At 39.3% G+C, this 13,514-nt stretch overlaps 1 pseudogene; it reads left to right on the top strand.

Moving 5' to 3' along the window:
- LOC139723680 (sushi, von Willebrand factor type A, EGF and pentraxin domain-containing protein 1-like) overlaps positions 1-13,514 on the top strand; it is a 73,281-nt pseudogene that overhangs the window by 14,387 nt on the left and 45,380 nt on the right.

A 13,514-nucleotide genomic window follows, 5' to 3' on the forward strand; every position in this document is an offset into this window, starting at 1 on the left:
AACATTGCAGGAACAACTTTTCACTGGCACTGGAAACTGTGTGGTAATGTCATCTCAAAATGGGAAAAGGACAAGCCAAGAAAAAGTAGGTCATCGAGCTTTACCTGTTTATTTGCCCGGATGTTATTCTGTTTGAGCTCGAAGTGAACACGGTTTCCTTCAGCTCTTATCCATGTCCATTCTACAACATAGGTTACAGAATGCTGGTACAAGTCAGAATATTCGGACGAGAGCCCGTTTTATAGGGAGACCAATATAGCACCGGTTACAGTTTGTTATTCCAAAGGCTCGTTAGTCCGAGAATGAAATAGAGTTGATCGAATTTAACTCCAGAGGTTCGTTAATTTGAAAACTAAATAATGTTCGATAATCCCCATGTTCGTTTGTTCCCATCTTCTTTACATTTTCAGATTAACGAACATTATTTCCGGATTACACGAACCTTCGGATTGTTCGGAATAGCGCCACAAATGTTCGTATTAACGAACATTGTAGGTATGAAAAATATGTGTGTTTCGGAATAAAGAACCTTTGGGATAACGAACCTTATTACACTTTCGGATTTACGAACCTTCGGAATAACGAATGTCACCCCACGCACAGTTCGTTATTCCGAACGTGCGTTAATCCGAAAATAAAATAACGAACCTTATTTCATTTTCGGATAAACGAACCGTCGGAATGACAAATCTTATTTAATTTTCGGATTAACGAACCCGAGGAATAACGAACCTTCGGAATAACGCCACAGTATTCGGATCAGTAACGAACCCTTAGGCCTATTTCATTTTCGATTTAACGAACTTCTAGGGATGGGAAATCTGTGTGTTTCCGAATAACAAACATTCGGAATAACGAACATGAAAAAAGACCCCCTGCCCCCCTTCAACATGTGTTAACAACTTTATTTTATTATCGTGCATGTACACTTATGATAATAGAATATGTCTAACCGTTGACAAGAAATATCAACGTTATGTTGCCTTTGTGTGTGTGTGTGCGCGCGCGCACGTGCGAATGGAACCTGCCTCTTCTTGATTGAGAGGTTCTAAAATATTTTGAAGACAAACGTTGAAAAATGAAGAAACCACTGTGAAAATCAGGTGAAATTAGACACATTCTCAGACAATCGAGACTTGAATATATCCCATGGGCGTCCTAATTAAAGAAAAGCCGCCAAGGTCAGATGGTAGTGAGACTTCACCATTGATATCACTTATTCAATCTTTCCACGAATGTATCGTGCCTCTTACCATTTTTCGGAGACTTGATGCGTGAGTGCATCCTCGTAGTAATATGATATTGATTGAAATACGAGTCATTTATATTCGAAGTAAGAAGCACAAGTCGTCTTGATTGACGTCACAATGTTACGTCAGTACGATTGTGACGAAAAGATCATAGGACGACATATTCAGCGGTACAGCCACATTCGAATGGCCATGATGGGTTCATTGTGTTGCAGATTTTATTCAATATTCTGCTTAATTCGCGCAGTGGCATATTGCACAAATCTCTGAACTTCCGAATTTTACTCTCATCTATTTAGCATGTGTATATTACTTTTTTGTCCTGCTAATTATGTTTTGTATAGGTCTGTACACTTATAATGTTTGTTGAAAAATATGAATGAAATGAAATGAAATGAAATGAAATGAAATCTTACTCGGATCAAGGGGTGGATTTCTTATTCTTTCGTCATATTTCTATTAAAAGTTCTCGTCGAACCTTAACATCTATAAGAAAGTGATCTGCGAATGGTGGTGAGAAGGTCCAAGAATGTCGATGGCAATAAATTACCGCCCAGGTAGTGGATAAATAAATACCGGCTGCGTATGAATTCGAACTTGCGCGACCTTTATTTCGTTCACCTGTGTGACACAGGTAGAACAAGATACATTTCTCGCTTCATTGTTTCAGCGGGTCGACTGCTCGAAACAGGTGTCGTAAGAATGCCTTGTTTACGTTTCCGCTTCGCAATGGTGAGAATGCCTTGTTTATGTTTCCGCTTTGCAGCAGTCTGTTGTGTGTAAGTGCGTTTTCCACATACCATACGTGTCATGGTCTATGTATGATATTTCAACTACAATCGAAATCGTCATGAGAATGGGAGTATCCCTTCAAAAGTTATTTCAAGGGTAACTTGTTATTCATTTGCCCCAATGATGCGATGTCATGAACTGCTGACGAATTCAGGTGAAACCGGGAGGTTCAAACAATGGAGGTCCAACTGGCTATGATGATCATTCAAACAGCTGTCAGTTTTCTATGGATGCATAAAAGAAATCCACAGGCATACATTGGTGCCTTTGACATTTTGATAATTTGGATTCGATGCCGCCATCTTTCTGAGCAATCTGAAGATTCAATTTAACACTAACGTAATATCGGGTAAAGATGAAACTTCACCTAATGATAACTCATTATAAAACTTAAGTCAATCCCGTCCAGAAGTATAATGTGCAAAGGTTCAAGTCGGAGCTGTATGTTGTGAAAGTACTAATGTACCGTCCTGGAAAGCCAATTTTATCACTTTTCCGATATTTCCACAACACGAAACTGATATGATTTAATCGTCAAGTAAAGTTCGTTATGAATAATGATGTGTAAGATTGGAGTCCAGACATAATGATTATCATAGTCGAGTAATTTTGATCATTATTTCAGCAATATTTCTATTCGCGCATCACCTTATTCTTACCATTATGTACCGCTCGACTTTTTAAAGTTAAAAGCCCGGTCACACAGCGCTTTGTGGCTTAATCACGGCCAAAACACGTCAAAAAGTGGTCTCCCGTGAAGCAGACGATGTTGTTATCGTTGATGTCGAGTTTAAGACGAGCTACGGTCGATTTATAGACGTGGCAGGACGCGGGGAAAAATCGGAACGGCGTCGGACGCGGTAAAAAGTTTTGAACTGCTCAAAACTATTACGCGGACAACCACGGGCGGCACACGTGGTAAAGACGTGCAAAACACGTGAAACACACGTGATGATCCGTGTTCCGGCAGTGATTAAAACTTGGGGAGACGCGGTAAGACGTGGGTAAGACGCGAAAGTTTAGCAGTCTGTCACGGGCAGAGCACGGTCATCTGACGCGTGTTACGCGTTGGTATCACGGGAAATAGCGTGTGTTTAGCAGCTTATCACTGACAAATGGATTTATCCGCGTACATCGGTACATACACGTGGCTGGACGTGGTTAGCCGTGCTTAGGCAGTGCTTCAGCATTGGAACAGCCGCCAACGACCATACTCCGTACAAAGCACGGCCAAACCAAAATTGACCAAAAAATTACCACTTACGACCACGTCCACCAGATTTTCATAACTTTTTGTACGTGATTTAGACGCGGAGTGCTGTGTGACCGGGGCTTAAGATGATGAAAAGTAATTACCACCATAAAGACGTAATTATAGTCCTTGATAGAGAGTAGCTGGTCATTTTGCGATGAGACATGAATCCATTGTCTCCCTATCTGTGGAGCAGACCCAGTTTGGCACATGTGCCAAACTGAAGTTTGAATATTTGAAGTATGTATACTTCAAATAATATTTTAGAGTATATAGCGGCATCAAACATTGGATGAAAGGGAATTTAGGACTGATGTGATTTGATCTCTTGAACTTCCTTTTGTGAAAGGGGAGGAGTATGTAAGTCATGACATTGTACTAATTTAACGAATTTTAAAGAAAAATCGATTTGCGTCATACAAGCGTACTATGAGGGTGATGCCATGAAACGCTCATGACTGGAAATCAGGCATTAAACTTTGTTTGTTAGATTGTTTGTTACATAGTTTGTTACACAGTCAAGTCGGTTTGTTTAATTAGAGTGAACTCAAATGAAATGATTTTTTTTCGTCGAAATCGGACCTAAGACAAGACAGTTATGGATTTAAGGTGACCTGATCAGCCGCGGGGAAAAAATACTGAAAGGGAAACGACGATATCCTTGATGTTAACATGTTGGTAATTGAGAGCAGACTTTCGTCTTGTAACGAAAGGTCCAGGACGAGCTCGCGCCAAAAAATTTTGCTGTTCATTATAAAATCTCGATGGCAGGTAAGGACAGCTGAAATTAAAAGCGGGACCTCTGTCATTTCCTCCCGCAGTCCTCCCCGCTTTTCCGCTCGGAAGCCCGGTCTCATGAGTGCTGCAGCAAGGGCCGGTGCTGCAAAATGTGTCGGTCGCCATGGAAACGAATGGGATCCGCAGTTTGTGGGCGGCTCGTAAAATTCCGATTTGTGGAGCGAATTTCGGAAGTTGTGATGAGCTATGGCGGTGATTGGATGTTTGGAGGCGGGAATTCCATGCACTTTGTCAATGTCGATCAATCAACAGAAGAGAGAGAGAGAGAGAGAGAGAGAGAGAGAGATAAAGAAGTAGATACAGACAGACAGACAGACATTCAGAGGAAAAAAGGATCACACAAGGAATCGCGGAGGAAATAAAAGTCAGCATAGATACAGGATTCATCCAATTTCTGCTTTTTCCACTTTGCTGAAGCATAAATTTGCCAGTTTCCTTCCATTGTTTCAACTCAATTCATTTCAGTGGAGGGAAGGATTGGACTTTTTATGTTCAATGCGACGTGTTGCGTTATCCATTTTGATATGTTAATTGTATATCAGAGTTCCAGAGTTAACTAATTCGAATTCTCATTAGGCTTCCGGAAGTATTTGAGTAGAACTTACCATGACGTGTCCAAATTGTACTTTTGTTTTTGATTATCCAAGCTTTTGAATTGTAAAGAGAAAGTCATTTTATGATTTTTTTAAAATTCTTTTGTAGGAAAAATATTAAGTTTTTAAGAGGGCTTGATTTTCATTTCATTTCGATTTGCGCGTTACGAAGAAACTAGAAATAAATGTTTATAATATTGAATTCTATCCTAAATACTCTCAATCAATTCGAGTATTCGATTTAAAATTTTACGGGGAAATAAAGCTTGTAATTCAACGAAAGGTGAAATGCGTTTTTCGTCTCCGAACTTCGCCTTGCAACTATCGGTGCAGAGCATGATTTCAAAGCGTATAGTGGAATGCTATATAGACATCCCATTGTAACGCTTTGAACCCAAACATGTGTTTGCATGAATTACGAGGGAGTTGTCTCTCCTTTTCTTACACCTCCCTGCTTTAAGACATCCGTGAATTTCAGTGCACCGTATTTGAAATCTTAAAGTGGAGCTTCACCCAATGTTAATCTTAACTTAATCAAACGAGGGCGAAAGGAAATACCTTGAGAGAAAATGCATCATGATATATAATCGAAAAAAGCATGCTCGGAAAAACACGGAAATATTATATGCAATTTACATGAGCAGCGTCGCCCCAGAATTATAATGTATATGCACATATGAATTATGTGTGCTTGTCTTTGTATATTATGTTGCAATAAACTAGACCGTTTCTGTATTGTATTCATATTTCATGCATGGTTTGTTCACAAAATTTGCCCTTAACAAGCTTGCCGGAGGCTTGCCCTATACCTACCTAGCAACAACTGAGGGAATTCCTGCCTGTGAAACTTAATACTTCCTTGTTATAGGGTTGTGAAAAGAAACATCTATAAATTGAAAGAAGTTACAGAAACGGTCTGTTTTAACACCTTTATAGGTTGCTCCGCTTCGAAACTGTATCGCACCCCTGCCTCCCCGAGACACCCACAATGCTTTGCGAGCGCGAGAGCTGCAACCCCTAGAAACCGCAAGAAGCGGATTACGTAACGGGTACTGATGATATGATGATTATTCATCGATACATCTGCCGTCTCGACGGCTTTACGAGGTCACGACGTTATTCTCCAAAATGTTCATATCCTCATTCTTTCACGAAACTCTATATATAGAAATGAGAAAAGAGTCAGAATGTTTGTGAGTGCTGTCATCGATTCCAGCAGTATATATGCAGTAACTTTATGTTATGTTATATAAAAACAATCTTATCACTTTTGATTTATGATTTGCCCGCCTCTTCTCTTTCTTTGAAATCTCCACATTATTTCGAGCATTTTGCCTCACAACTTCATATAGCTTCAGAAAACTTCATAGCTGCGTTAGATGTTATACTATGCCCCAAATACAAACGTATAGTCGTCAGACCTACAAAACAGAGCAGAGAAACAACAAGAGTATGACTTGGAACTAAAGACGACGTAAGAAAAAGTTGACTATGACATCGAAAGAGACGTTTTGATGGTGTGTGTTTTTTCAAGGACAATATACAAACCGATGTGCGAGTGATTGCTATCTCTACCTTACGACCTTGCGACCTTTTGCAAATTTCACTAACGTATTAGATCAGGAAGTGTATTCCAAGTCATGCGTATACATTATCCATATTGTAAAATTTGTGTTCCTTTTGAATCTGTGGACCGTCGTGAAGAAGAAGAAGAAGAAGAGAGAAACAAAATCATTAAAAAACATTTCCAATCCTGGAACAGTTTCACCTACAGATCTGAACAGACTGAAGTGAATGAATACCAGGTCCTTCGATTTGAGTGTGCAAGAAATACCAGCACCAAACGTGAATTGAAAAAGTTAGATGCCTTGATGTCGGCCCCTGGTTGTGCTCGAGCAATTTCCTTTCCTTTTTTTTTTTTTTTTTTGGGGGGGGGGGGGGGTAAACTCTATACGGCGGACATCATTACGACCATAATTATTGTGACATTATGTCAGGGTAAACGTGTACGCAAAATGATGTCCATTGTTGAAAAACAGGGTTCTGCTCTATAATGACGAGTAGTAATTTTATATACGGTAGCTATCATTCGAGACAATTATGAGACAAAGGAGAAAAAAAAACTTGTTTGTTCGTCTTTCCAGAAAAGTTCACTTGAACTTAAAACGAAAATACATGAATGCAGACTCTGGCATGGCTAGCCGAGTGATTTCATGGCCTTACGCATACAACTACGGTCATTTCGTACCATTAAGAGGTGTCAGGCGTGCTCACGATGTAATGTAGACAGCCGCAGATATATCGCCTATACTATATTCTTGATATATGTCACAATCCGGAGTGTATAACTGTGGCACCTGACGTGCACTTCCGACTGATCGCTCCACTTCCCCTGTCTGTGTATATTCAGTCTGTATATCCAGTGCGACCATTTCCATGCACATTGGAATGATGGTGCCATCAGTGATGCCAGTTTTGGATTATATATCACTCTGAGATAACGCAGGGGAAATTAACCCCGACGATGAGAAAAGTTATCATTGAATTCAAGTAGAAATGATAGATAGTGGGTGAAATTTGCGGTTCTTAATGAGGTGAATTACAATGATCAATATGAAAGTCATTGAACCTCTTATTATGATAATAGAGCGTCGAAAGTATAGAGTTGAAAAGGGGTATGTTTTCCTCTTCTCTAAAAGTGAAGGCCATTGATAAGTTTTTCTGTCACGGGACCCCGAAACGACTGAATAATATTGTTTTTAGAGATCTGTCTGTATATCTTATATTTTTCTCCTTCTCTGTCTCCGTATCTATCTGTCTGTCTGTTTGTCTGTCTGTCTGTCTCTTTCTCTCTCTATCTCGCTACCTATTCTACATATTATTTACACATTATACACATAAATCACATCATGTCCATTTTCGCTGATCTCATGTCGTATAATTCGGAAGAACGCGCTATTACTACTTGCATTATAACAAGGCAAAGCGAAAAATGACGAGATTTTCCTTCATTCATTCACTCATTCCTTTAATTCATTTATTTCTGTATTTACTTCCAGCAGGAGTGTAAATAATGAAGATGTTTACAGAAAATGAAAGTAATAGTGATTTAAGGTATGATCAATCCCCCTTTCGTGTCAAATGCCGGTGAACACAGTTTACGCAATCAAAGCAATTGCAAAGGGATTATCCTTAGTTCCGCCTTCTAAAGGTCTCACACCTGTGAGTGATTCTTCGTAATAATTATAATCATAATAGACTCATGCAGTCAAATGGGATTACATGGTTGGTTATGATATAGGCCTACAGGCACATTGGCTTGTCTTACCTTAGAGAGCCTAAAATTGCTGATGAAAGGAGGATGGCTCTGTACAAATTCCTTTCAGGGTCAAGCCTTCGAGAAAAACTTTACAAAGCGTACGTGCTCTTGGTTTGCTTTGTTTGTTTGTTTGTTTGTTTGTTTTTGGTTTTTTGTTTGTTTGTTTGTTTGTTTGTTTTTGGGTGGTTTTTTGAGGGGAGTCAGTTTAGTCTATACTGAGAGAAGAGAACAAAAAATTGTATTTCGACATCATTGCAGAAAAAAAAAAAACTTTGTCTTTATCTGGATTGGTAGCGAAGAAATTCACATTTTTCGATTATTACTTACTGTAGATGTCATAATACTGGCATCTGATGTGATAGTATATTCTGCGACTGTTATTCGTACCCAACACGAAGATGTGACAAAACTTTTTTCCCCTCCTTCTTTATGAGCTGTAATTATGGAATCTGATTAGTTGTTGCTGTTTTTGTTGTTTCTCAAATGGGATGTGCTTTTTCTGTATTTACCTGTAGTTTCAACGTTGTTTCTGTTCCTATATAAGATTTTTCACGGTGTCCTGTTTTGGGGGCGTATATCCCCCTTTCCCCTCACAACATTGCGGTTTGTTTTCTTCAAAAGGTGCTTGGCATTCGGGAAAAAAATAATTCAGCTACTGTGCACATTATTTTGAATTATAGGGAATTTTGACTTGGCGAAAATGGGTGAACTTGCATATGGCAGCACTATAGTTGGAGATTGCACTTCCATAGCTTTATCTCATCAGTTAACCTTTGAACTGCCATCAAATTGGCAATAAAGATCGGACATGACCCCCTGATTCATGGTGATCGTATCTCATTTGCACAAAATGACAAACGTCCCTAGCTACACATGATGATCATGTCTTAAAGGGGATGGCTAGTAACTGATCAGTGGGAATCAGTGGGAATGCTGAGGGATGATTGTTCCAATCCTTGTGGGATTCATTTAAGAGTACGTTATATAACTCTTGTTGTGTGAAAATTATTTGCTTCAGAATGGTCTCATATTCAAGTAATGTGCAGTTTAATGTTTCCAGGTAAGCGTCCCTGGTCAGTGACGGGGCATTAATCTGCACATTACTTGTATATGAGACCGTTCTGAAGCAAATAATTTTCACACAACAGTAGATATATAATGTACTCTTAAATGAATCCCACAAGGATTGGAACAATCATCCCTCAGCATTCCCACTGATTCCCACTGATCGGTTACTCGCTATCCCCTTTAAATAAAGGGTATTCGTGATGAGGATTCCTGGAAAACTGCATTCAGCATCCAAAGAACACACGCTACTTTAATGTGTCCAAATGTCAAGAGGACCCATTGCAACCGTTGCGACATTTTTGAAATGAAGCGGATGAAGCGGATGGAGCGAGATTTTTATGACGTCGTTAAAATGTCAGTTTCAGAGAACAGGTCCTTCGTGACAAAAATCGTTGTTTGCCAAATCGCGGTATGTTGGCTGTAACGCTTTTCATAAATGAAAAAATATATATATTTGGATATTATATCAGCATGATCAGAGAGACGCAAGCTTATTAAGATAGTGATCTTGAGATTTCCAAATCACTAATTTCCCTTCATCCTATAAGTAAGAAGAATATATACATTCCTCTTACTTAGCGGAAGCAGCACGCGCCCTTTTCTTTTTCATTTCCTTCCTTCCTCCTCCTCCTCTTATCTCGTGCAAGTCAGCCACCTGTCTGTGATCATGCTTAATGTGTCCCTTCGTTCGTATACTTACCGTCTTTGCATGGACTGAATGTGATGTTATCCAGTGAAAATGTGTATTTTGTGTACATAGCAATCATGATACAGAAACCAGGAAATCAAATATCATAAGTATCACTCAAATCTAATAAGATTTTTTTCACCTTTACTTTCTGTTTGTTAGGTTTCACTGTCTTTGCTGCGTTCCTCACTCCAGCATATTCTAACATCTTGATTAAGGCTTTGTGTGATTTATTTTGTTCATCTCTGCCCTTTGATTTCGCTTGAGGCGTCCAGGAAAATTGAAGAGAACTACAGAATTTCGAAAGCACAGTCTAATACATTGGACATTATAATCATTTTATTAATATACCTGTATCTGCGTCGGCAAGTGCATCTATCTGTACATGGATTGTGTTTACAATTACATTGTGTCTGTGTTATCGTCTCGTTCGCTATTCATTATCTGTTCTTTTGTCCGTAGCAGGAATGAATCAGAACGTGTCTTTCACTTGTTGATTGGGAAGATATTTCGATAGCTGGAAGATAATAGCAGGCAGATAGAGCTGCGAAGTCCATGGTTTCATTCGGGACCCATCGCGGTGCACATTAGGGCGACTGGATTCCTGGCCATGATATTGGATCTTCGTGATCATTAATCCCTTGTAACTTTCAATGGCAAAGTATTTTCATTTTCATGAGGATGTATAATTATTATAAAGTTCCATTATTGAATACTCTTTCCATTTTGCGTTGTTTTGTTTATGAACTGGAATTATTAACTGTTATCAGGCAAAGAACGTGGAATGTATGTTCTTATCGACAATGAAATAAAATTAGAATGTCAACTTAAATTTGATTTTGCATTAGTGTGATACATTGAAAGCTCACATTGCTCGATCTGCAAATCAAAACGCTTACTTAATTAGTATAAACAGGCACTTCTAGCCTGCGATTGAACCTCGGGGTGGACAGCAGTACTAGATAAACACATGTACTGAAACTCGTAGGTTCATAAGATGCTAGTCGTACGATGAACTGTCAAATACCTCCGCCTCTATATAAGCCCTTGCATATTATTTTGCCGGATTTGCTGCAAGTAGGCCTAGCAGGACTGATTGAGCCCCACTGAGTTGCTCTGCTCAAGGAGCAATCCTTGAATAATAAATTATTGTGCTATAAAAGTGTAAAACATAAATTTCTGGTTAAATAGCTTCAAGTCATTATTGTCAGTCAATATTATAGGAGTTGAGACGGGGACATAATTTTGCATTTGAACCCCCTCCCCCTCAAAAAAAAAAAATATGTAAGAAATGCAAAGATTATGTGCAAACTACATGGAAAATTGTGAGGTAATGACATCATCAACTCACTATTTTATTTTGCATATTCACATCGACTGTTCAAGAACTGCTATTAATTTTGTTATATCGAAGTTTCGTTATAACCGAACAAATAAACAATAGAAATACATAGAGCGAATTATGTTGCGGCCTGAATTTCTATATACTTCATTGTAACCGGGATTTCGTTATTACTGTGTTCGTTATAACTGGAGTGCACTGAATTTGCGAAATTTCACAATACCAAAACTTCCTTAATTTCTTTGCGATTTTGATAAAATTTATACCGTAACACTTGTGAAATTTTACCATTTCTTTCTAGGCTAATCTCCCTTTATATTCCAAACGAGATAATACTTGACATACCTTCTGTCGTAAATAATTAGTTTAACATCACAGTTGTGGTTTCGGAGGGGATGGTTTTGATTACAAAAAAAAAAAAAAAAAAAAAAAAACTTCCATGACAACATGAGATCATGACGAAAACTGTATTACAAAGTGTCTCATGAGCTTTCTATCCCACTTCTGTCAGAAAGTGCTGGAAGCGGCTCGCCCCAACTCGACCAAATCCGTGTTCCTCCTGACGGACGGGTTGTCCAACGGACCCAACCCAGTCCCCGTGGCCGAGTTGCTGAAGGACGATGGTGTGGAGGTCTTCACCTTCGGGATTCGGGACGGCTACATTCCCGAGCTCCTCCAGATGGCGTCGGCGAGGAAAGACGAACACTGCTACATCCTGGACAGCTTCGCGGAGTTCGAGGCGCTCGCCAGGCGCGCACTCCATGAAGGTACTGGGGGGGGGGGGGGGGGGGGGGGTCATCATGCTTTAGTCAGCACTGACAAGTTGTCAGTCTCTGACAATTTCAGTAAAATCCTTGGTTTTGATTGGCTGAGAGGCTCTGGTCACTGACTGTTACTATGGTTATTGTCAGAGACTGACAACTTGTCAGCACTGACTATAAGAAACACCCCCAGGTCTTTAATTATTGTACAAAATAATTATGAAGGCAACAGTAAGGGCATTTACACTCATCCATCCACTCATGGTCCCTTTGGAACAGTATATACGCCCGAGGCGATAGCCGATCACAACCATTATTATGTTATTAATCTTTTAAGGTACAACCGAGTGTAGAAAAAAATACAGTGTCTGTATATGTATGTTATTTTTTTTTATAAGATGATGAAATCGATCCTTGCCGTCGAAAGAATTCCAGTTACCATAAGCGTTTTAAAACCATTTTCGTGAGTTTAATAAATTATATGATATATTTCCCGGTCACCATCGCGACGCCAGTGCTAAATGACCGGTCATTTTATGACCTGTCAAAAGCAGAATTGAGGTTAGGCAAAATTGATGCCTTTATCGACCATTTGAGGAGTTGTATTGATCTAATCTTGTGATGCGCCTACGTGCTGAACAGATACGCAATGAGGGGATGCACTAGATATAGAAAGACAGTTAACATGGTTTAAACAATATTAATATCAGAGAGGCTGACAGAATGGTAGAATGTGTGGATATATAGATATAATAGATATAGATAGATAAAAATAGATAGATAGATAGAAAGATGGATAGATTGATAGATAGATACATAGATAGATAGATAGTTAGATAGATAGAGATAAGATAGATATAGACATAGATAGAGGTATAAGATAAAGATAGAGGGAGATAAAATCAGACAGAAAGATGGGCAGGCAAGCAGACAAGCAGACAGGTAGGCCGCGAATGTTATTATAGATACGGCAGATAAGGCACGATTTCTCTCCGATGAAAACGAGACGCAAATACAACATAAAGCTTCCACCGAGTCTCCATCGAGAGATTTGATCGATACCAAAGAGACGTAACTTTACGTCCAACAAAACTTTACCCTCAGGTGATGGTGCTGTATCATCAAACGAGACGCACGCTCATATCACTTTTGACATTCGAAGTCAACGTTTTAGATCTATCGTTTCTTTTGTTTTCAATTCAATTCAATTCAAACTTTGTTCATCACTCATTGAGAATACTAAAATAATAGCTCTATAATTGGGAAGATAATCCTACCGAGGCTAAATTCCAAGGGGTGCCGCGAAGTGGCCCGTGGCTAAAATTTTAAGACTCATGCCAATCTTCCCAGTGCCCCTTTCCTTCATAAAATTGCCCGCAGTATCATCACTATTGAGCCAACTCTCACTATCAAGAGTGTATAAATTATGATGAACTTGACGGAAAGGGTTCGGGTGGGGGTGGTGGTAAATTGTGACAACGATACCCATCACGTCTAAAGAGATCGCAAAATCTCCACCTAGCTTTCTGCCTGGGCCTGTCCTTACAAATAACGACCTTGAGTTTATCCATCATGCTTCGTGGTTAAAAACCAAAGATCCTACACGTATAGGATCTTTGATTAAAACCGGGTAGGGATAGGGATGGTGCAA

The sequence above is a fragment of the Diadema antillarum genome, unplaced genomic scaffold (genome assembly GCF_040938485.1).
Source record: "Diadema antillarum isolate AM-2024a unplaced genomic scaffold, OU_Dant_1.0 scf00000197, whole genome shotgun sequence".
NCBI lineage: Eukaryota > Metazoa > Echinodermata > Echinoidea > Diadematoida > Diadematidae > Diadema > Diadema antillarum.